Below are 24,336 nucleotides of genomic sequence, written 5' to 3' on the forward strand. Positions count from 1 at the left end.
TGTGGACCCGGAGCCCAGGTCTGCGTGGGGCCCTTTCCCAGCTGAAACAACACCCCAGCCTCGGCCCAGAGGAAGTTTAGTTTGGCTGATGCAGACTCGAAGTGGGGAAGGAACAGCTTTTCTTCTCGTTCTCCTGGACCAGAGCCGCGGCTGAGTTGGCTGCGGTGATTGCGTGAACCTATTTACACAGGTGAGAAGTGCAACCCTACGCCTTTGACGGCGACCTTGGGCTGACCCTGGGAAGACCCTGAGGAGCTGGGGGCGGCTGCAGGTTGTTCCCACGGCCGCTTCGGTTATTTTCTCATCGAATGTGGGTGGGGGCTGGTTTTATATGCAGGGATGTGGCCAAGTGTCAGGCTCACAAAACTTGCTTAAAGAAGACAGTGTTTGGAGAAAGTAGAAAAACAGCCATTCAGCAATCAGAGTGACCATGCTCAGGACGGCAGCAGGTCTCCCCAGAGAGGCCCGGGACCACACTTCCTACAGGCCGGGCAGCCTGCATTGCCGCGTGGGCCTCGCTCTCTGTCGCTCGGTCCCTCTGCTGTTGCCTGAGACCCGGCAGCGGGGGGGGGGGGGGGTGCTGGGCTACAAGCAGACGTTTCCAGACTTCTCAGGAACAGGTGCACCGGCTCTTTCTTGGGGTCTTGCCCCAGGCAGCCTGCATTCCCTCGGCCGGTGCACCTGTTCCTGAGCTACAGTGTGGTGCATGAGACACCTGCCCTTGGCAAGTAGCTTCCCCCTGGAAAAGAGCCCAGAAACCCATCAGTCTCCCCTGAGAAGCTCTGGTGAGAAGAGTCTCACAGGAGGGAAGCCTGGTTCATTCGGTTACATCCTCCGAGGCCCCAGCTCCTCCCTGTTTCCGCTCACCCCACCCCCCCCCGGCCCGGGGCTTGTTCTCAGCTGACTCAGGGTGGCTGCCACACTCCCAAAGGGAACTGTGGACGCAGCAACGTCCAGCGGAAACAATGCGACTTCTTTTTTCCACGGATCTCCTTTTAAGAGGAACGAAATCTTCCCAGGAAGGTCCTTCCATTTCGTAGGACCTTGTGTCCTACTGACCAGAGCTGGGGCAGAACCGTTCAGAAGGATTTGGACCGGTCACTGTTGACTGGCCACTGTTGCCCACGCCTGCGGTGACATCAAACTTGGTGGCTTCACTGAGCAGAGACGTATTCGTCCTGGAGGCCGGAAGTCCAGAGCCAGCATCACTGGGCTGCACCAGGAGTCAGTGAGGCTGTGCTCGGGGCAGAACGCAGTCCTTGCCTCTCCGCGGCGGGTGCGAGGCTTCGGCCAAATCACTCCGATCTGCAGACCCCGCCCTGCTCCTCGTCCATGTCACCTGTCTCCGGGTGCCTCTCACAGGGACGCTGGGAGGGCGTTTAGGGCCCCCCTGGGTGATCCAGGATGATCCCCTCACCTCAAGATGCTTAATCGCATCTGCAAAGACCCTGCTTCCGAACAAGATGACATTCACAGGTTCAGCGATTAGGACCTGACAGCTTTGGGGGCCATTATCCCACCTGCCACAGTCACGGGGAACTCTGTCCACGCAAGGACACCTGACTCTCTAAAGGAACAGAGGGCCGGTGAGAGAGAGGGAACGACTTCGGTTGTTTTATATTAATCAGGATTTCCCTACGTCAAATAAGTAAGCGCTGGGTCTGAAGACACTGGGGTCCCACCAGCAGGGGAGCCGGGCTGCGGTTCCGAGACTGGGCAACGTCGTAAAGCCACAGCCGGTTCGCGGGCAACTGTCGCGTGAGCCCGAGTGCAGCGACTGGGGCCCTGGAGTGCGGCCGGAGAAGGCTGAGCCGAACACCACTGTGCGTGGAAAAGATGAAGAAACATGCACTGAAATGTTACCAGAGGTTTCCCGGAGGCAGCAGGAATACGGGTGATTTTTCTTTCCTGTCTTTTTTGTATTTTTCCAATGTTTAAGTGGAAGTATATATATTGCTTACATTAAAAATACATTTTAATAATAAATCAACAGCATTATGTTGTTAGAGGACAATACTGGAGTTTTTTGTTTTTTGTTTTTTAAGAGATGATTTCAGTGGACTTTACGTCATTTCACTTAATTTCTGTTATCGTTTAGTGTACGGTATCGCGAAGGTGCAGATAGTGACCAAGGTGAGCTCTGCTTTCGAAGAGACCTGGACCCCTCACCTGGTCATTGAAGTGAACTTTCCGAACAAGGGCTGAGATCCACCCTCTTCTCATAAGAAACACTGAACGTCTCTCCATCGCTTTAGAAGATGCCTTTTACCGGGCACCAGCCTGTCCAGGACCCTGTCCAGCCCTCTCTCAGAGCCCTGCGCCCCGCCCACTGCGTTCGTCCTGCCCCTCTTGGTCCACCCCGGCCGATTTCTGGCGGGTCCTCACTGCTCCCAGTGGGGGGAGGCCTTAGCTTTCAGACCCCACCCAGACATAGTGCATCAGAAACTCGGGGTGAGCCCGGTGATGCGCTTTGCAAGCCTCCAGGCAGGTCGGATGCGCTGGAGTCTGGGAGCTCTGGGCTCACCCTCAGCCCACTTCTTCACGGTGGTGCTCAGTGTTGTGGTGCATCCGTGGTGGTCGATGCCGTGATACATCTGTGGTGCTCAACGTGGTGGTACATCCGTGGTGGTGCATTCGTGGCTGTCGATGTTACGATATATCTGTGGCCATCTATGTTGTGGTATATCCATGGCGATACCTCTGTGGCGGTACATCCGTGGTGGTTGACGTAGTGCTACGTCTGTGGCGGTACATCTGTGGCGGTCGATGGTGCGGTACGTCCGTGGCAGCCATCCTTAGAGTCACCACTCACCACACTCTTCCTCCTGGAGAATGAATCTACAAGTCAGTTTCACGAGCGTGCACTGTGCCACCCACTGGCTTTCCCAGTGAGCAGCGTATCTGTGTTGCTAGGATTTCCTGCCTCCATTACTTTCCTTCAGGTAGACTTTTATCGTCCGTTTGCACATTTGTCCTGGTACAAGTCAGTGACCCGAGGCAGGATGGACACTCTTGTCAGGGGTCATCTAAACCACATCAACCATCAAACGCCTGCTTGGAGTCGGCCGTTGTCTGTGGTTCCAAGCCTCCTTCAGCTGCGGCCCACTGCGCGGGCTGCTAGCACGCACCCATCCTCGGTGGGTCCACAAACATGCAGAGTCACGGACAGCATGTTCGGGGACCCAAACAGGGCCCCCAGAAACGCCGCTTGTGGGGCCATAGCCTCGGGCAGACCCTCTTTCCTACCCTCTGAGCGGCACCCAGCCCCACGCCTGGCTCAGTAAAGAAGTGCTGGGCAAACGGAAGAAATGATGAAAGGAGCCGGGGAGAGAAGGGGGAGGGGCCAGTGCGGCTCAGACAGCGCCCCGTGTGGGTGCGCGGGAGACGGGGCTGGAACTCTAACCCTCCCTCTGTCTCCGGTGCTCTGAGTACACTAGCTGAGCCCGGAGGGCGGGTCCTCCAGGCGCACGGGGTGGAGGCCCCGGCCTCCGAGAAAGGCTCTGTCAACAGACGCAAGTGGGGATGAGCGAAGGCGCCACAGACGGGCCACTGGAGCAGTCCTGGGGAGGCTCTTCAGCCTTCTTTTTGTCATCTGAGTTCTCAAAACTGTCCCATCGTAGACCAGATCGAATAGTCTACAATGAAAATTTCCACTCCGAAAATCTGAGCGACGTAGGCATCGTAGGCACCGGACCATCTGGAGATAATTTATAAATGACTCACTTTCAAACGGGCTCTGTCTCCCCACAGTGTCCTCTGTGCTGTCACCGGGCTGCTGCCGAGGCCCCGGCTGTGCAATGGGCCAGGGGCACGGCCGGGCTGGCCGGAGCTTCTCATCTCCGAGGCTTCTAAGAATTTGGGGCGCTTCGCCAGAACACCCCTTCCCTCCTGTGGACATGGGCTCTCCGGTGGACGTGGGCCCTCCTGTGGACGTGGGCTCTCCTGGGCTCTCCTGTGGACGTGGGCCCTCCTGTGGACGTGGGCTCTCCTGGGCTCTCCTGTGGACGTGGGCCCTCCTGTGGACGTGGGCTCTCCTGGGCTCTCCTGTGGACGTGGGCTCTCCCGTGGACGTGGGCTAGAGCGTGCCGGCTGTCTCCGGTCGGGCGGGCTTTCAGGATTCAGCGCGAGTCGCCCAGCTTCCCCTTCGGGCTGAGAGCTGGCGCCCCAATGAAATACAAATGGACCCACACGCCCTGGATGCTCAGTAAGGGCCGGGCGCTGAGATAGCCAAGCCCTGAAGGGGAGCCGCTCAAGCCCTGACGTCCACCCCTCCTCCCAGGCCCGTGTGGTCGGCGGCCGTGTCCCAGCGGCACGGCGGTGCCTTGGCCGCGGTTGGCGGGACCCCATGGAGTCACCTCGCCTGCGGGGTTGACGGCTGATGCTCTCTCCTCCCTGTCCGGGCTGCAGTGATGGAAGCCCGAGTCTGTTCGGGTCCCGGGGTGATGACATGTCTTTCCAGACCTCATGGCTGCTCAGGCCCAGGTCAGAGACGACCAGGCTCGAAGGAGGCCTGTGGCCTGCGGCCGCCAACACACACTGAGCGGCCCGGGCACGGGGTCTGGGCGGGGGTCTGCCCAGGGCCTAATGGCTGGGGCAGCACAGGGCTCGACTATGTCCTTACAGAGAAGAGGACATGACAGAGCTTTTCCGGAGGCCGGAAGGAAACCACTTTCATTTGGGAAACAACATGGCGGTTAGGGGACCCGGCCCCTTACACAGGTGAACAGCTACTTATACTTATTTTTTCAACCCTCACCCGAGGATATTTTTCTATTTATCTTCAGACAGAGTGGGAGGGAGAGAGAGAGGGAAACACTGATGTGAGAGGGACACACCGACTGGTTTCCTCCCGCAGGACCCAACCAGGGCCGGGGATGAACCGTAACCAAGGTGTGTGCCCTTGACCAGAATCAAACCCGCGACTCATTGGTCCACAGGCCGACACTCTAACCGCTGAGCCAAACAGGCCAGGGCTACTTGTAATTTTTTTAAAGAATAATTTATTGATTTCTAGAGGGAGAGGAAGGGAGAAGGAGAGGGAGAAACATCGCTGTGAGGGCGGAATATGGACCCACTGCCTCCTAAACTCCCCAGCCAGTGATCAAACCCACAACCTGGGCATGTGCCCCGACCCAGAATCAAACCCGCAGCCCCTCAGTGCACGGACGACGCCCAACCAACTGCGCCACGCCAGCCAGGGCTCCAGTTATAACTTTTTTTTATTCCTCACCCAAGGATATTTTTACATTTAACTTCAGACAGAGTGGGAGAGAGATTGAGAAACACATCGATCGGCTGCCTCCCACACGACCCAACCAGGGCTGGGGACAAACTGCAACCAAAGTACATGCCCTTGGCCAAGATCAAACCCGGGACTCTAGTGTCAACAGGCCGACACTAACCGCTGGGCCTAACCGGCCAGGGCTCCAGCTGTGACTTTTTTTTTACCCTCACCCGAGGACATTTTTCCATTTTTTGTTCAGATAGAGAGGAAGGGAGGGAGAGAGAGAAACATCGACGTGAAGGGACACATCGAGTGGCTGCCACCCGCACGACCAACCAGGGCTGGAGACAAACTGCAACCGAGGCACATGCCCCCAGCGGGAACCGAACCCGGGTCTCTCCGGACCGCAGGCTAACACTCTAACCGCTGAGCCAAACCGGCCAGGGCTCCAGCTGTAACTTCTGATTCCCCCCAAAACTTAACTACTAACAGCCTTGTTGACCAGAAACCAATAACGTCAACAGTCGATGAACACATATTCTCTATGTTACACGTTTTATATACTATATTCCTTCAAAAAGTAAGCTAGAGAAAAGAAAATGTTATTAAGATGATCATAAGTAAGAGAAAATACATTTGCAGTATTTTCTGAAAAAATCCGTGTGCGAGTGGCCCACCTCTTCAGACTTGTGCGTCAAAGGCTCAGCGGTCTTCAACCTCCGGCCTCTCACGGGATAACGAATTACTGAAATTCCGCGGCGCACCGAAAATAGTTTTGCCGAACTGACAAAAAAAAAAAAGGTCTACTTTTGGTCCGTTCACACGGACGGCCGTTACTGTTGGCGGCGGGCGTGTTTCTGTCTGACAGTCTGGGGGAGCGGTCAGCACCCCGACTCAGCGGTCAGGGGTTGGTGGTGTGATCGTCCTCACGGCTCTGGGCTGGAAACCGCGGTCCACAGAGAACACGGACGCGGTGGGTTTGCTGTGCGTGTTGAGACGGACACGTGTCCATTTCTGAGGACTGTCTGCCCGGGAACCATTGGTGAGGGAGGTGGTGACGATGCTTCTCTTTTATCCGGGTCCCCGAAGCTGCTCCCCGGTGCCTTCCAGCTTCCCTCTGCTCCCCGTTTTATAACGCCGGCTCTCTAACGGGCGGGGACTGTTTTTCACAGGAGACAGCATTTCTACAAGGATGGGTGTACCCTGGGGAAGGCGTACTTTGTAGGACACTAGAATTTCACAATTTGAGAGCCCGTCCAAGGCCACGGCTGTCCTACGCTCACCCCGGAAGTCCTGTGGGACCAGCTCTCTCTGCTGGAGGGGGTGGCACCGAGCGAGCTGTCAAAGGGGCACCTGCTGGTGGGGGTGGGGCTCATCTCCCCGGGGGTCAGGGCAGGACTGTGGTGGGGGGTCGGCACAATGTTTATCAAATAGGAAAAATATTTTTTTAAAGGTTCAAGACACTTCTGGACAAAGATAAAACGGGAAACGCTCTCTCTCTCCTGGGGGACGGGACGTCAGGTGATGGAGCTGGGACCCGAGCCCCCGCCGAGGTCGGAGGAGCACCTCAGGGCCGACTGGAGGACTCGGGGCAGAGGTGTGTGTTTTGCATGAAGACAGCGAGGCCTCGTCAGCACGCTTCGCCGTCCTGCTCACTGCAGAGCGCGGCTGCCGGGGAAAGGCAAGAAGACAGGACTGAGGGCGGCGAGTCAGCGAGGGGCCGGAGGGGCCCCAGGACCCGTCCTCAGGTTGGCCATAACTCCCCTGACCCCCACCGTGACAGAGCTTCCCCTTGGGGAAAACGTCACAGGGGCCGCAGTCTGAGCCCTGGGCCCCCTGGTTCCGAAGGAGAGGCTGGACCGTGTCTGGGGCACCCACAGCAGGGGCTGCACACCAGGGGTTCAGGGTGCCCTGATCTCTTCTGTCTCTGCTGGAGCCCGGTGTCTGCTCGGTTCTTCTCTCACTGGGGACCAGCCAGGTCCATTGCTCCGCAGCAGCAGAGTGGAAATGGAACAGCCGTGTCCACACAGGCACACGTGTCCGTGACCACCACACACCGCGCCCAGCAGACATGCCACGGCCAGGAGACCCTCTGCGGGGCCTGGAGGAGAGAAGGGGGAAACCATCGCTTGGACCTCAGAGCCGCAAGCCCCCCTCTCCCTCTCGACTCCCCCTCTGCCTTCAGATGGGGCGAGTCCAGTTAGAGAGCTCCCCTCTAATGCCGGAGCGGCATTCACCCCATCACAGGGCCTCCGACACCCACACACGGCACGGACCTGGCGGGTGCGTATTCAGCTTTGAACTGCATTAAAAGGCATGTCTGCCCTGGCCGGGGTGGTCTGGCAGTTAGAGCGTCAGCCGGCAGACCCAAGGGCCGAGGGTTCGATTCCGGTCAAGGGCACGTACCTGCCCTGTTCGGGGCAAGCAGGAGGCCACCAATCGATGTGTCTCTCTCCCTCCCACTCTGTCTGAAGATCAATGGGAACGTATCCTCGGGGATTAAAAAGAAAAGCACGTGGTTCTGAGGTGGGAGCGAGGAGATGAAGGGAGTGTGGAGTCCTCAGCCCGCATGAGTCACCGCAGCCGGGAGCCTGGGGTCAGGTGCTGGCCGTGGCCCCTCTGCCGTGTCTGAGGGAACCTTCCGTGCCCCTGTGCTGGCTTCGGGGGGCTCTCGGGTCCTCGGTGCCTGCAGCTGGACGCCTGTGGTCTCCGCGTCCACTCGTGTGGCCTTGCTCCCCGTGCGGCTGTGTGTCACGTGCCCCCCCTTCCTCTGCTGAGAACACCTGTCTTGGACGCAGGCGGCTCCATGTCCAGGATGGCTCATCGCGAGGTCCTTCACTTAGTGACCCTGGCTAAGACCCTTGTACCAAACAGGTCGCCGTCAGGCGTACTGAAGGTCAGGGCTGGGACGTATCTCTTTTGGCCACAAATCAACTCCCCCTGGAAGGTGTTCAGCATGTTCCTGTGACCTGGGCCCCGAGGCTGAGGCCACTAAATGACTCCATTTTTACCAGCAATGGACCTTCCTCCGTGTGTTTCCAATACGAGGTTAATTACCTCTAGAAGTAAAGGAATTTTGCCTAAGGTCACAGTCGCCCCACGTGTTGGGAGGTATTTGCAGTATCCTGAGCCCAGTGAATAATGCTCATTTTGACGTCTGTAATCGCGGTCACACCCACGATTGTACAGGTCCCCTGAGGGGAGGGGGGGAAGAGGGGTGGGGCTTCTGTCTTTCAAAGCGGAGGAGCAAGAAGAATCGGGGCTGCTGATCTGAGGGGAGACCATGCCCCCCGCAGCCCGCCGGCGAGACCAAAGTGCTCCTTTACAATGCGGCCGTGCGTCTCATCTCGCAGACACACTGCCCCACTTGGAGCTGAAGCGACAGGTTTTTCTGAACCCCTACGCGGCGATCGGATCCGCAGACCTGCCCCGTGCGGTAGGAGCCGTGGGTCTGCCTGGCTCTGTGTCCAGGGTCCTGTGATCATAGACGGGGCAACTCCTCTGTGACGAGGCGCGAGACACGCAGGACTTTCCCACTGTCCTCTGTGGTGCCCCCACCTTGCCTGGCCCCTTTCACCGCCTGGACAGAACCTCAGTGAGGCAACCGTGGGAGACGTGTCAGAGTCGGGTGGTTGTCCAGTGCTGGGTCCGGGCCGAACCCCAGTGTTCCTGGAGGGGGAGGTGCGCTCCGGCCGGAGAGCGTGGGTCCCTCGGGAACGAGTTCAGGCCCCACATTGTCCACTGGCCTTGGGAAGATGGGAGGCTGCGGTCGGGTTTCTGTCTCTGTGAGGGGGGGACTTGCTCCCCGCAGTGCGGTTGAAGTTGCTGACACCCAGCGAGTGACGAGTCTTGGCGCGTTCACACCGCACACGTCCCCTGAGAGGCACGTGATGAATAGGCTACTGTGCGGCGGGCGCGCCGTGTCCAAGAGTTCCCGTTCACCACCGGGGTCAGGTGGTGGGTGGCTGCGTCCGTGCCAAGGTGCGTCCCAGACCGCCGCACAGTGGCCGCCCCGGGCCGAAAGCTGTCGTGAGAGACAGCCAGACGCGGCCTCCCACCACGCAGGGCGGCCCGCGGGCCCGAGACTCCGTGCTCCGGCCTGGCCGCAGGCCTGGCCGCGTGGGCCTATCGCAGCGTGGACACGGGGAAGGGCCGTCTCCTTCCACCAGGGACCCAGGACCCAAAGCTCCCGAATCTCACGACGGGGAGGGTTGTAATCAGAGATGTTCTTCCTTCCTTCTGACTCCTTGGGCAGGAGAAGCCGGTTCTCCATCGGATGGAGCATTCAGGTGAGGGCCGCTCTCTTCAAAGGCAGGTGGTCCGGGTGGAGACGTGTCAAAATGTGTGGGGACCCTGTGGGGACGTGTGGGAATGTGTGGGGACCATGTAGGACCGTGTGGGGACGTGTGGGGACGTGTGAGGACCATGTGGGGACGTGTGGGGACGTGTGGAGATGTGTGAGGACAGTGTAAGACCTTGTGGGGACCATGTGGGGATGTGTGGGGACGTGTGGGGACCGTGTGGGGACGTGTGGGGACCAGGCTGCTTACCCTGGATGCAGCCCAGCCCTTCCCCAGCTTAGCTCAGGGCTCTCGGTCGTCGTCCACCTGCCCCACCCCCCAGCCCTGCTCACGACCCGCAGGGCTTGTGACAGCCGGAGCCAGTGGAATGTAAGGGGAAGTCAGCGTGGAACTTGGGGGGAAGATGTGCGTTTCTAATAAAAGGGATCCTTGGTTTGGATCCACTCCGTCCTCCCCGCTTGGACACGGCATCTGGAGGGCAGCAGCCGTCATGTAGCCACGAGGCAACACGCCAGGATTCGAAGGAAGTCAGAGCAGAGACCCATTCATTCAGCGAATATTTATCGAGCATCTACTCTGTGCTGGGAGCTGTCGCTGCAGAAGTGAGGGGAACACCTGAGCCCCGGCCTCTGTGGAGTGTACGTCTCAGTGGGGACAAGAGGGTGAGATGATCTATATAACAGTGGGAGACAGCACGTCCCATGCCGACAAGTCCCGTGGAGAAAGGAGAAGCAGCATACCCCTCGGGGGGCTTGATGCTCGGGGTGCTCACGGCTGTTCCTGGGAGCGGAGGTGCACGTGATCCGATGCACCCGTGACGAGATCACTGCTGTTGTGCTGAGAGTGTGTCGAAAGGGTAACAACGGGGAGTCGAGGCCTCCGGTGGACCCGTGTGCGGTGGAGCCCACACCCGTGACCAGTGGTGTCCAGACGTCTCGTCAGCCGTGGGAAATAACTCCCTGGGTTCGAGCTCATGTTTGTCCAGTGGTTCTGCAGCTTGTAGCCAAACCTATTCCTCACTGATATGGACAGCGATGGTCCCTTAGTGAGCACTTACTACGTGGGAAAGTCACGATGTTGATCAGTGTTCTATTTTTCTTTTCTGTTAGTCCTCACCAAAGGACAATTTCCTGTTGACTTTTAGATAGAGTGGAAGGGAGAGAGAGAAACAAGAGAGACATCAATGGGTTGCCTCCTGCATGACCCTGACTGGGTCAGGAATTGAACCGGCAACCCAGGTACATGCCCTTGACCAGGAATTGAACCCACAACCCTTTCATCTGCAGACTGGTGCTCTAACTACTGAGCCAAACCGGCCAGGGCAGCCTCATATGTGTTGACAACTAGTTTTCACACAGCCTCAGCTCAGTGAATTAATGTAAATAATTCACTTTTTCCTTTTTTTCAATCCTCACCCGAGGACATTTTTCCATTTTTTGTTCAGATAGAGTGGGAAGGAGGGAGAGAGAGAAACATCAACGTGAAAGGGACACATCAAGTGGCTGCCACCCGCACGACCAACCAGGGCCGGGGACAAACCGCAACCGAGGTACGTGCTCTTAGCGGGAACCGAACCCGGGTCTCTCCAGACCGCAGGCCGATGCTCTAACCACTGAGCCAAACCGGCCAGGGCATTAATTCACTTTTCAATGATAGCTGAAGTAAGTACTGTCCTTTGGGTAGGCTTAGGGGTGGAGGCAAAGAGCAGTTGTGATTTATCTGTGTTGTTTCTGTGTTTATCGGTGAGCATCTCTTCTTTCTTTTTAATCCTCACCTGAGAAGGTTTTTCCATTGATTTTTAGAGAGAATGGGAGGGAGGAGACAGAGAGAAACATCAATGTGAGAGAGACATATCAATTGGCTGCCTCCCACATGACCCCAACCAGGGCCGGGGATCGAACCTACATCCCAGGTACTCACCCTTGACCAGGAACTGAACCTGCGATCCTTCGGTCCCGGACCGACATGCTAACCACTGAGCCAAACCGGCCAGGGTGAGCATTTCTCCTTTATATAGTTAAAAATTATACAAAGAATTGCCCTGGCCAGTTTGCTCAGTGGTTGGAGCGTCGGCCTGCAGTCCAGAGAGACCCGGGTTTGGTTCCCGCGAAGGGCACGTACCTCGGTTGCAGTTTTCACGAGCTTCGCTCCGTGAGTTTGGGGCGCACTGTTTCTGCGTCGCTACAGTCTTAGACACTCTGGCTGAGAAGTTATCTTCAGATGTGTCTGGGGAGTGGGCACCCCAGGGGCACCTCACGGAAGTGAACGGAGAAGCTTCTCAAGTCCGTATACAAATACAACCAAACGGAAGACGAGCTCACAACTAAAATTACAAATTATGGAGGAAACCGTCCTCTGGGAGGTAGAATTAGGCAGAAAAAAAACAACAGCTTTGGGACCCAAGAGCGTCCAATAACTCAGTCATCTGACTAATAACTTAACATGATTACTTTTGTGATTAAGGACACAAAAAGAGAAAAATCCAAACTACAAGAAAAGACCTGAAAGAAAGAGCGAGAAGGACGGAAAAGGTAAAATTAGATCCTGCTTCACTCTGTACAAAGACGTGAGTTCCAGGTGTAGCAGGATTTAAAGATGAAGAATCAAACTGTAAAACTTTTAGGAGAAACTGTGGGCGAATATTGTTATGACATTGCAATCGGGCAAAGTTCTCGTACAGGATGTGAAAATCATGAGTCACAGAGGGAAAATGGGCTTCACTGAAATGAAAAACTTCAGTGGAAAGCAGATCGTATCAACAAAGGAAGAAGAAAAAACTAGCTGGGGACGATACTTGCACCCCATAGAGAAGGAAACCCGGTAACGTAAGAAAAAGACGTTCTAAGTGAAAAGGACATTGGCAGTTCGCAGAGGAGACAACAGTCGATAGCGACAAGATGCGGAGGTTTGCAGTGGCCAGTCCCGCATCGTCCCTTCTGCACGGCCACAAGCACACAGGTGTGGGGCGAATAGCAACTGCCTGAATCTGAGGAACAGAAAAAAGGTGTTTGCGTGATTGGGCGTGGAGAGGACTGTTTTTCTGAATGGCTTAAAATGACTGCTGTGACCACCACCAAGAAGACAGAAGTGACCGATTAAAATGATGTGTTTCTAAACCGGTGGGCATGATGAGACCTTTGGAAAGGCAGACAGTGCCGTACAGTCATTTGCTTTTAACAACTGAAAACATTGAGAGGCCCAAGTAGGAGCCGAGTAGTCCTGCGGTCAATGAGCAAAGGCCAAACAAACCAGCTCCAAACATCTGACTCAGCAAATAAACCAGCTCCAAACGTCTGACTCAGCAAACAAACCAGCTCCAAACGTCTGACTCAGCAAACAAACGAGCTCCAAACGTCTGACTCAGCAAACAAACGAGCTCCAGATATCTGACTCAGCAAACAAACCAGCTCCAGATGTCTGAAACGGCAGATTGACTCCAAGATGCAGGACCCACTGACCTCTGACTGTGCATTGTTGGCTAATTACGTGGTCATGAGATGTCATCTGTGAAATGAAACTAAAATGCCGCAATAGTCTCAGCTGTTGTCTCCTGAGTTTGTAAGATTCTGTTGCTGATGTGTTGTATGTATAGAATACGTGTAATACTATTTGTCTTCTGTATAGAATACATATAATACTATGTGTCTCATATATAGAATACATGTAATACAATGTGCCTCATATAGAATACATATAATACTATGTGTCTCATATATAGAATATATATAATACTATGTGTCTCATATATAGAATACATGTAATACAATGTGCCTCATATAGAATACATATAATACTATGTGTCTCATATATAGAATATATATAATACTATGTGTCTCATATATAGAATACATGTAATACAATGTGCCTCATATAGAATACATATAATACTATGTGTCTCATATATAGAATATATATAATACTATGTGTCTCATATAGAATACATATAATACTATGTGTTTCATGTATAGAATACATATGATGCCATATGTCTTATATGTAGAATACATATGATACTGTGTCTTATATATAGAATACACATAATATTGTCTTATATATTGAATATATAACGTGTTTATGTATAGAATACATATAATATGTGTCTTGTATATAGAATATATAGAATAGTTTATGTATTGTATATAGAATTGACTCGTGAGCATCTTATTTTTCTTGACTTGGCCCGTGGGCACAAAGTTCGCTCCACAGCCCTACGTGTGGCTGTTCGATAGGAGCAGCGGCTCCCAGGGAGGGACTCGCCTCACTGAGCATCACCGCAGACAGCGGGGACTCATTTGCAGGAACGGCGGCCTTGGGCTGAGTCTCAGGAAGACCTACCAGCATGTGCCCTCCAGGTCACGCCGGCCGCCACAGGCTTGTCTGTTGATCAGCCCAATCGTTGTTGGCACAGAAAATAAAACCTGCCCTAGTGGCTTTGAGACATGGCCCACGGAAGACGATTCCGCGCTCACGCAGCACTTTGAACGAAGGCGTTGGGTCTGCGTGGTGGGGACGCCCCGGGAAGGGCAGCTGCTTCTCCACCCGGCGCCGGCGCTGGCCCTAGGCTGTAGGAGACCAGATCTGGAGGAAGAGGGTTAAGTGAGGAAAGGAGGGAGGTGGGCGAGTCTGCCAGGCCTCCTGCCCCCCCTGCTCCCCACTCTCTCATCCACATTCTTGCTTTTCATGATGAAGACAGAATAAACCGCTCAGTCTCCCGCACCCTTACCCCATGCACCCATCAGAGTAGATTCGCCTGTGGACAACCTTGTTCCAGCCACACCCCCAACCCCAAATTGCTGCTTTTGGAGTTGCCTATTTGTTTTTAAAACGGGCTATGTTGCACTTTAGAGCAGGCTGGGGACATGCGCGCTGGGCACCCATTTGCGCCCCTTCGTCCGCGCCCTCCTACTACATCAGTGGAATAAACCCTGCGAGGGTGGGAAGGGGCGCACGGTTCTGTGCAAACAGGGCACCGAGGACTGAGCTGGGCCAGGGGCCAGGCCCCTTCCTCCCGGAGGCGATGCCTGGTGGGAGCCGAGGGGAGGCAGGGAGCCGCAGGCGGTGGGGGAGGCCCTCGCGGCAGTGAGCCGCCCAGGACCAGCCCTGGGGTGCAGAGCGAGCCCCTGGTCCTGCAGGGCCTGGGGAGAGACAGGGCGGTGAGGCTGCCGAGGAGCAGGGAGCAGACCCCTCGGGCCCTCGGAGGCCTGGCGGGCAGAGCTGAGGCCGAGAAGAGAGGAAGCCCGTGGCTCAGCCCGGCTGCCGTGACCACGTGCCGTGGACTGGCGGCCTCAGCAGCGGAACTTCCTTTTCTCAGGCCTGGAGGCTGCAAGTCCAAGGCCGGGGGGCCGGCGATTCGGCTTCTGGCGCCAGCCCCCTGCCTGGAGTCAACGAGCACAGTTTGGGGGAGCGGACACAGGCAAGTCCGCAGCAGACAGTGAGGGGATCTCGGCCTACAGGGGCTTTGGTCGGGGTCATCAGGGTAGTTCTAGGCCCGAAACTCAGTTTTGGATGGTTTGCTAGGTGCTGGGCACAAATTCCTGTCCGGTGCCCACGCCACGAGGGAGGCTCTGTTACCACCAGGACAGGTGACACCACTGGAGTGGAGCTGGGGCACCTGGGAGGACAGCGATGACGCGCCGTGACCGAGAGCCAGGCCGGAGCTGGAAGGACATCGGTGAGCACCAGGCTCTTTCGGGCGGTAACGGGGACTGGAGGGCCCAGTGCGGCCTCAGTGCGGACGAGGGCTGGTCCCGAGGCTGGAGTTCCGGGCGACAGTGGAACGGCGGTTCGGCTCCTTTGGTTCTGAGGTAACTTTTGGCCGTGGTGTGGGGCGTCCTCACTGAGCGCTGACGTCAGTCAGCGGCGTCTCTCACGTTAGGGAAATCTTCTGGGATTTTACTTACACTTGAGACACACTCAGGGTAGCAAGGAGCGTGCGTGGCCAGGATGGCAGTGGGCACCCAGGAAACGTGGCAGCGATGGCCGTCTGAGGAGAACCCGCCGCAGGCACCAGCCCCGAATGTGGGGAGCCCAGCGCTGCCCGGACAGGCACACTCCGGCCACCGCCTGACAGCTGGCCCTGCTTTTCCCTCGTCTGCTCCGGGGGCAGGGGGCAGGGGACAGGGGACGCGAGGCTCCTCGTTCCCCTGCGGAGTCTTAGCTGCACTGGCTTCCAACCCTGGAGTGTGTTCGCTGCGGGGCGGGCCTCCGGGGCTCCCCCGTGAGAACCGCAGCCCCTTCCACCTCTGCACGCGGAGGGAACGGCCACAGCCTCCTCCAGAGAAGGGACTCAGGTCCTGTGTGATCTGTTCCACAGGCACATTCTACTGACCAGTCGAACGATTTGTTTTTTTTCTGGGGATAACACTGGACTCAAAGACATTCTAGCTTTTTTCAAAGCATTGGAAAGAGGGAGACATGTCATGGCCGGTCTAGTTCTGCACCACGAGGCTACACGCTTCCTGTTCACGCCCCTGTGGGCCTCGTCCTGTGAGCTGCCGGAGGGAACCGGCCCGTAGGAAACCCCGGAACGTGCAGGTGCTTTGTGTCATCAGCGGTCCTCACACCAGGGCAACTTCGCAAAGCTGCAGATGAGGACGGCAGGTCCCTGCTCTACCGGGGACCATCGAGTCGTCCTGGAGGACAGCTCATCTGTGATCAGCTGAATGTCCCCGCTACGGTTTCCCCTGTGTTTAAAAACATCCCCCCCGACAGAGCAGTTCATTCAATATTTTTCAGGAAAGTACTGAATGCCACATGTGGAACTTGAGCGTAGAAATGAAACTCTACGAAAGGAGCAGGTGGAATCACAGAGCTTAAAAAACACAGCATCAGCCCAGCCGGTGTGGCTCAGTGGTTGAGCCTTGACCCTGCACCAGGAGGTCACTGGTTTGATTCCCAGTCAGGGCACCTGCCCAGGTTTCGGGCTCGATCCCCACTGGGGGGCATGCAGGAGGCAGCCAGTCGATATTCTCTCTCATCAATGTGTCTTTCTCCCTCTCCTTCTCCCTTCCTCTTTCTCTAGAAATCAATAAAAAAATATATTTAAAAAACAACAACATCAGAAATAATTCATCAGAATTCATTCAATGTGTCTAACTATAGACTGAACATGGAAGAAGAAAGGATCATGCAATTTAAAGACAGGTCCATAGAAAGTATCCAAATAACCACAAAGAGAAAAATGAAGAACACAGAAGAGTGTTCTAGATATGTCAGACACTGTCAGACGGTCCCATATACATTTAATTGGTGTCACAGAAGGGTAGGGGGGAGATAACGGGGCAGAAGGAACACCTGTAGAGATAATGGCTAAGAATCGCCCAACATTGATGGAAGACATTGGCCCACAGGTCAAAGAAGCTCTCCAACCCTGCAAGAGACTTCTGCCCCTTGGAATAAGCGCCAAACTCACAGAGTGGGAAGGTGTATGTGCCCGGGTCCTGCCGCCTCTCCATCGGCACTTCCCTTAGACTCTCCCGTAGCAGTTCCGCAGCCGCTATTCCGTTCCCTCCAGACAGCCCCCCGCACAGGCAGAGGTCAGGGCAAACATCAGCCTTCAGGGAGACTGTCGACTGCTGCCTGCACGGTGGTCGGACGCCAGCCCCCCTTCACCAGCCTGTCGCTCTCTGTTTAATCATGTTGGTGATTTTTCATAGCACATACGGTCATTTGAATGCATCTTAATCACGGATTTTCTGACTCGAATACTTTGCTAGAATGTAAACAGAAAGCGTGTGTTTGTCATTCTATAGTGTAACTTTGGTGCTTCTCGAAGTGCCTGCATGTAGGGGGAGGTCAACACGTATGTCCACATTATACACACGTGTGTGTGTGTGTGTGTGTGTGTGTGTGTGTGTAAAACCGATTTCGAAGGTTCCAGCAGTTGCTGGGCTCCGCCAGGACCCGAGCCGCTCAGCTCCTCCTTAGCGATGCCGCACGTTCTCCAGCTCATCACCTCCTCGTGTTGGCAGGATTTTTACCGCAGCAAACACACAGACTGACCCACCCACACGCTGCCCGTCAGATCAAACAGAAAGGTGGGAGAGCGGGGTTCACTTGTCAGACTTGTCGCCCAGCTGACGGCGGACGGCTGACTCACGACTTCTCTTGGCTCCAGCGCTGATTTTTTCAAACGGAGCTTCTCAGTCCTTCCTAATTGACCACTTTTTCCACTCGGAGCTGAGTTTGGGGCCAAAACCAGAAAAATAAGGTCATTAAATAAAATAGTATACATTTGAAAAGGTCTCCATTTTCCAGGTACTTTATCTCTATTCTATTCATACATCATCCATATCGAGAGATAAATGGGCCAATTAAAAAATATTTCTATTGGAGTTAGACAGCTTAGGTTCAGAGAGGTTAGATGACTTTCCCAGGATCACACAGGAAAATGCCCAAGTTCTCCTTGTCTCCTAACATTTTTCTGCTAATAGTCATTTCACTGACAAAACGCATTTTCAACCTTGAAGCCTTGGGTTCTCTGTTAGTAATATTTTCGTAGATAATTAGGGCAATTAAAAATCAGGCTTTTAAGATTTCTGATGGGTAGAAATGGAAACAGCGAGAAATCGTCTCATCAGAAGGTTGAGAACTAAGACTTGAACACTCTTGAAATACAAATCCACCCCTACTTCCGAATAATAAAGCTCCCGGGCTGGGCATCTTGCTTCCTTCCGGAGAAAGACCCCAGGTCTCCCTGCCATTTCTTCCCTTCTGCTCACCGGGTGTCGGGGGTGCGGCCACAGCCCGTGCAGTTGGCGTGTCCACCCCAGAAGGAAGTCATTCCCAGGCCCCGATGAAGGGGACAGTTGAAGAGGCAAGTTGATAAGGTGTCTGCTTCAAATGGCTTCTCACTGTTCCTGAAACCTCCGTCATCATGATTGTGAAAGCTCCCCCCCCAGCGTTAAGGCTAGTTCTGCGATTTGCCCCACCTGGCAACCCCGTTTTTACCAAACTTTTCATTTTATCAAGGACGACGAGAAACCTCCTTGATGATGACTGGAGGGAGGCGTGGGTGGCAGACGACATGGCCTTGCCCCGCCCATGCTCTCAGTCCAGACTCATTGCCGGGGCGAGGTTCGCCGAGCGCCTTGTCTGCGGAGACGGTGGAGTGGAAAGGAGGGAGCAGCTACGCACCGGGGGGCAGACAGCCAGGTGCCTGCTACGTGAAGATGCTCGTGTAAAACCGTTACTGGCTGCCAGCTCCACACCCAGCCCCGGGTGAGGTCTCGGTGCGTGACCATGAGTGACACAGTCTCTGCGCTCAAGGAGTTCGAAGCGAGGACGACCCTCCCGAGCTCCCCAAGCCCAGAGGTGGGCCTTTAGCCACGGAGTGCTGAGGAAAGGCCTCTGAAGCCCACGGAACAGCTGGACACATCGTAAGGTGTTCTCACTACCACCGCACACGGGAAACAACCACGGGACACTTTGTAACATCTCGATGACTCAGGAACTTAGTTTCTGTCCTTTTCTCCGGAATCCTGTCTGAAAGAGGTTCCGGGTTTCCGAGCTCCTCGGGGGGCTCCCCGCGGAAGGGCCGCCAGCTGGGCGTTGGAGGACAGCAGGGCCGGGCCCCGGATGCTGGGAGACCAGAGACACACCGCAGTTTTGGAGGGTGAAGGGGAGCAGGATGCTGGAGGAATGACAGACGGAGGGAGGCAGGGAGGCAGGAGGCAGGAGGTGGTGCCGCAGTCGGTGTGAACCTGGAGCTGAGGGTTCCTGCCGTCTGGTGGCCGTGACTTCACGAGAACGCGCTGAGCCTGTTCGGGTGGCTCCAGCCGGGTGTAGGTCGGGCAGACGGCAGGGCACGGCGGGGGGGGGGCTTGCTCCCCTAGGGGCTGGGGAGACAGCTCCTCCCGTCCTAGGCTCAGTGCCTCTCATCGCTCCGCCTCTGTCCTCTTCGGGACTGCGGGGTCTCAGAGCCTAACTCCACGTCTCCTCCTTATCTGTGGCCCTGCAGCTGCGCACAGGCATGGGGACGACTTAACTGGTTCCACAAATAAATCTGGAGGCGCATCAGCTCACTTGGCTGAGGGAGGAGGGTGAGAGTGGCCGTGAGTCCGGATGATGATGCCAGGTGCCCGGCGGGCCCTCAGCCTCCTCACAAGGCCCAGGTTCCTGGCACGTGGTCACTGAACGAACGAGCGAGTGAGGCAGCTGGCCAACCTCTGCCTCTTTCCTGTTTGTCTTCCAAATGGTCCCTTTGAAAAATCAGTCCTGTCCTAGAACAGACACACACAGACAGACACATACACAGACACTGAAAGACACATACACTGACAGACACACACATACACACACGTACACAAAGACACACACATTGACAGACACACACACATATACAAAGACACACACACTGACAGACACACACATACATACATGTACACAGACACACACACTGACAGACACACACATATCTATACACAAAGGCACATATACAAACACACACACAGATACACATTTACACACACACAGACATGCACACACACAGACACTCACACACACACAGACACTCACACACACACACTCACACACAGACACACACGCACACATGTAGGCACTGTTAGACCTCGCCCCCTGGGAAGGAGAAGCTGGTCCACCGTGTATCTGGCTGTAGCCTAAAGATGACCAAGTTCTGCTAAATGAGAAACTGAAGTCTAACCACATCAGAAATGTATCTCTATGTCCTTTCACAAAGGACCATTGCTGGGTTACTGCCTCTGCTACCAGACCGCGAGCCCTTTCGTGGGGCGATGAGCACCTCTTTATTCGCGCCTCCTACAGCACAGGAGCTCAGGATCTTTTGGGGGGGGGCACAATCAGATCGGCACTGTGCAGTAATTCCACACGTTAGAGCTGTACCACGTCCTATAACGAAAGAACAGCTGGAAATAGAGATTTTATTTTTCTGCCTAGTTCAGCTCCGTCGTAGCCTCTTACAGTAACTGGCGTTGATGCGCGGGCTGCCTTCAGGTTAATGTGAAGAGGAAGTGAGGTCAGATGTTTCAGGTTCCCACGGAGTCCCTGTGGCTGAGGAAGTCCTGTCCAGCACGACACCGAAGGTGGGTCAGCCCGACCTCCCGGAAGGAAACCGCGTTGCCCTGCCTTCGCTGCGTCTCCACGAGGACCCAACTATGCTGTTTTCTTTCCTTTCCATTTTTCAAGAAGATGATGCCATGGAAACACGAAGCCGCTGAGATGAGTTACGAGCCCTCTTGGAACGGAGGGAGGAGATAATCTTCCCCAAGGACGCGGGGCCTTTTTTTCCAAGTTCCTCTTCCCTGATGGGGCAGCTCTCGGGTTTCACAATCCCGGGCGCGGGGAGACCAGCCCGGCGGAAAGTGGAGGCGCTGGGCTGGCCAACAGAGGGTCATTTCCGCTGGGACGCGCCCGGGACTCTCTGGACGGCGTGTGAGCCCCAGGTCCTCCCGGTTGTCTCCTCGGGGCTCCTGGGCGCGAAGACGAGGTCGCAGGGATGCGCCCCGAGCCAGGCGCTGGGTAAGCGGCAAATGAGACCTGCCAAACCCAGTCAGGCTTCTGAGCGCCGTCCAGTTACAGTTTTCAAAAAGTTAAAACAGTTTTTATGCAAATAGACAAGTGTGAACAAAACCGTAGGATGCTGAAATGTGATGATTGCAAAACAAGCCAACTGAACCAAACCTGCCGCGATTCTTCCAGGGCTGCGTCGAAGGTTTACGAGGCCCGTTCTCGACGGGACGAGAGGAGGACGGACTGACCGGGGCGGGAGAGGGGGCACGTGGGAAGGACGGTTCTGGAACAGACGGTGTATTCAGGCCCCACGCCGGTCACGTCCTCCAGGGCAAGAGAGACGTAACCGTGGCGTCGCCTCTTGTCCTAGGCCGAAGTCTTCGCGGTGACAACGTCGCCTTCCCCGTGACGACTCTCAGGCACACAGACAGTCTTTTTCCTTTGTTTTTAAGATCTGGGCCATTTTCCTCAAAGCCTCTCGGAGAAAGATGCCGGGAGGCCCGAACTGTCTGGCGAGAGCGCTGTGTTCCGAGGTGTGGCTGGTTTGGCCGGCCTGTGCTCTCAGGGAAGACACGCAGCGTCGAGACCAGGAAGACAGGGCAACGCTGTGAGAATCCCCGGCTCTGCAGGCCGGGCCTGAGCAGGGACAGAGGTCCCCGGAGCCCGCAAGAGACAGGACATGGGACCCAGCCTCCCTGGCAGCCCCGGTGTCAGAGGCTCTTCCTCAGTGACAGTGCTCGCTGGTCCCTGCGCCAGGTGTCCTGCCTCACCCGGTGCCCTTCCCGTCCTTCTCCTGTCAAAGGTGCACCCCCAGGCCGCACCAGGCCCCTCCTCCAGGACCGCCAGCTGCTTCCCGGAGTCACCTGACCACCTCCCTGCAGCCCTGCCCGGTGGGCTGTTTCCCTCTGAATTTCTGGTTGGATTTCCTGCGTCACACCCAGTGTAAATCAAGTTTACTGACTTGGTCTGTTTTTAACACTGTCCAAGCCCACAGCTCCTAGATCCCTTTCTTTCTCGTTGCACTCAGGGCCCTGGCCTGCCCGTCACAGGCCTGCAGCTCCCTGTCCGTCCAGGAGGCAGGGTGCCCTGTCCCTCCAGACCGGAGACCAGACAGAAGCCTCGCCTTGGGAACAGGGTTAAAGAAACACGGAAACCCGGGGAGACGCTGAACTCGTTAATGTTGGTGTCTGACAGGGGGCAGGAAGCCAGGGGTTTCCCACCCCACGAACTCCTGTGGCACCCACCAGGCGGGCAGGCCAGCGGCACGGGGCCACATGCCGTCCACGTTCTCGGGAGCAGGCACACGTCGGAGCACCTGCTGCCTCTTGTGCTTCTTAGACCCCAACCCCCACGGCTCTGCTGGAGTAAAACTGTTTATTTATGTCCTGGGCAAGGGAGCATCCCGCCAGGACTCACACACGCAGTGTCCGCCCACCGCGCAGGTGCATCGGGCTCCCTGGTGAGCCGCAGAGTCGCCCCCAGGGGGGAGGAGCTCAGGCGATGAGCAGAGTGAGCGCCGGCGTGGTCCCGGGGTGACATCTGCAGGCGAGGGGTGCGCGTCAGCCTCACAGCAGGCGGCCGAGTGCTGGCACGTGTCTGGCGGAGGGGAGTCCTGCCAGGCTCCAAGCTGGCCCGTGGGGCCGCCAGGCCGCAGCGTTGGGTGATCGGAGCTCTGCTTTCTTACAGCCCATCTGGGGAGTCCCACGCGTAGGGGTGCCCAGATGGAGTCCTTATTCCAGGGTCACGCTTGTGGTTTGGGGTGTGCTGGGCCCCACCGAGGGCGTTTCCATGGCACCCACTACCTCCGTCTCGGCATAGCACTGACGGACCCTGCTGGGCTGCCAAGGGTCCAGAAAGGCCCCCCTGCTGCGCCCTGCACAGCTGTGATGTTAAGAAAAGAAGCGTGAGGTTTGGGAAAATGAACTGGAAGCGGATGAAGCGCAGGAGAGAGGCCGAGCACGTGAGGAGGAGCTGTGTGCAGGGTGATTTCGGTTCAATGAAGAAGCAAATGGAGAGAGTTCGTGGGTGAGGAATAAAGTCTTTAAACCCAGCCCCCGCCACCGTGTCTGCGCCCCGAGGGTTGGCCCTGTGTCTCCCTGCCCAGCCTGTCCTCCCCCACCCCACCCTCTCTGTTGGTTTTGGTTCATTTCAGTCTTGCTTTAGACAACGTTTCATCATTTCTTTCCAGAATATCACGAGGCTCTATAACTTGCTGTTACGTGGCTTAATAGACCAATCTCACCACAGAACGTTGCACAAGCCATCAGCTTTCACTGACAGACGGACGTTTTCTTCCGGTTGGACACACAGTGTGTGTGCAGTGTGGGAAACCCCTCTGGATTTCTGGGGTGAAGAGGCAGAGCCCGGCCTGACCTCAGGTGCGTCTGGTCAATCATGTGACCAAAACATCGATTAGTTCTCTTTATCCCAAGGTTAATCCAAAACTGAAAAAAAAAAAAGTCAGAGAATATTCATAATTAGCACGACCCGAAGACTCTCTCAGGCAAATCTGTGATTTCTTACGTACAAGAATGTGATGAGCCCTGGCCGGTTTGCTCAGCGGTTAGAGCGTCGGCCTGCGGTCCAGAGAGACCCGGGTTCGGTTCCCGCTAAGGGCATGTACCTCGGTTGCAGTTTGTCCCCGGCCCTGGTTGGCTGTGCGGGTGGCAGCCACTCCATGTGTCCCTTTCACGTCGATGTTTCTCTCTCTCTCTCTCTCTCTCTCTCTCTCTCCCCCACTCTATCTGAACAAAAAATGGAAAAATGTCCTTGGGTGAAGATTAAAAAAAGAACGTGATGGATTTTCTCTTTTGCCAATTTGATGCGTCTATGCCCTGAGGACAGAATCTGTTCTTTCAGGGAAAATGTGCACTTTCAAGCCGGGGACCCACGTAAAGACAGGTAGGAAGTGCAAGTGCCCCAGCGATGGAAATGGGGGCCTGTGGTCCTGAGTGTTTACACCGGGACCACGAGGCGCGAGGTCCGGAGGCCGCTCCGCTCTGGGCTCCTGCCTGCGGAGTTCCAACTTGAGTTGCTCGGGGTCAGCCCTGCACACACCCCAAGCCTCTGGCTGGTGACTGATCTGACAAGAGTCACCCCCAGATACCTGGAGCCACGTGGGTCCCTCAGAGGACTCAATGAAACCACTGGAAATTGCATACGGGGATCCCCTCGGAGAAGGGCTGGGGTCACATGGCCGGAGCTCGGTGGGGCTGGCAGGCCACCCCAGCCCTGCCCCCCGCCCACGCTAGCCAGCCTGACTGCGGGCAGCCCCTCGGACCCACGCCGCGGGTCCTGGCGGTCGGGCCTGCTGCTGCCCATCCT

Source organism: Molossus molossus, unplaced genomic scaffold (genome assembly GCF_014108415.1).
Source record: "Molossus molossus isolate mMolMol1 unplaced genomic scaffold, mMolMol1.p scaffold_m16_p_3, whole genome shotgun sequence".
Lineage (NCBI taxonomy): Eukaryota > Metazoa > Chordata > Mammalia > Chiroptera > Molossidae > Molossus > Molossus molossus.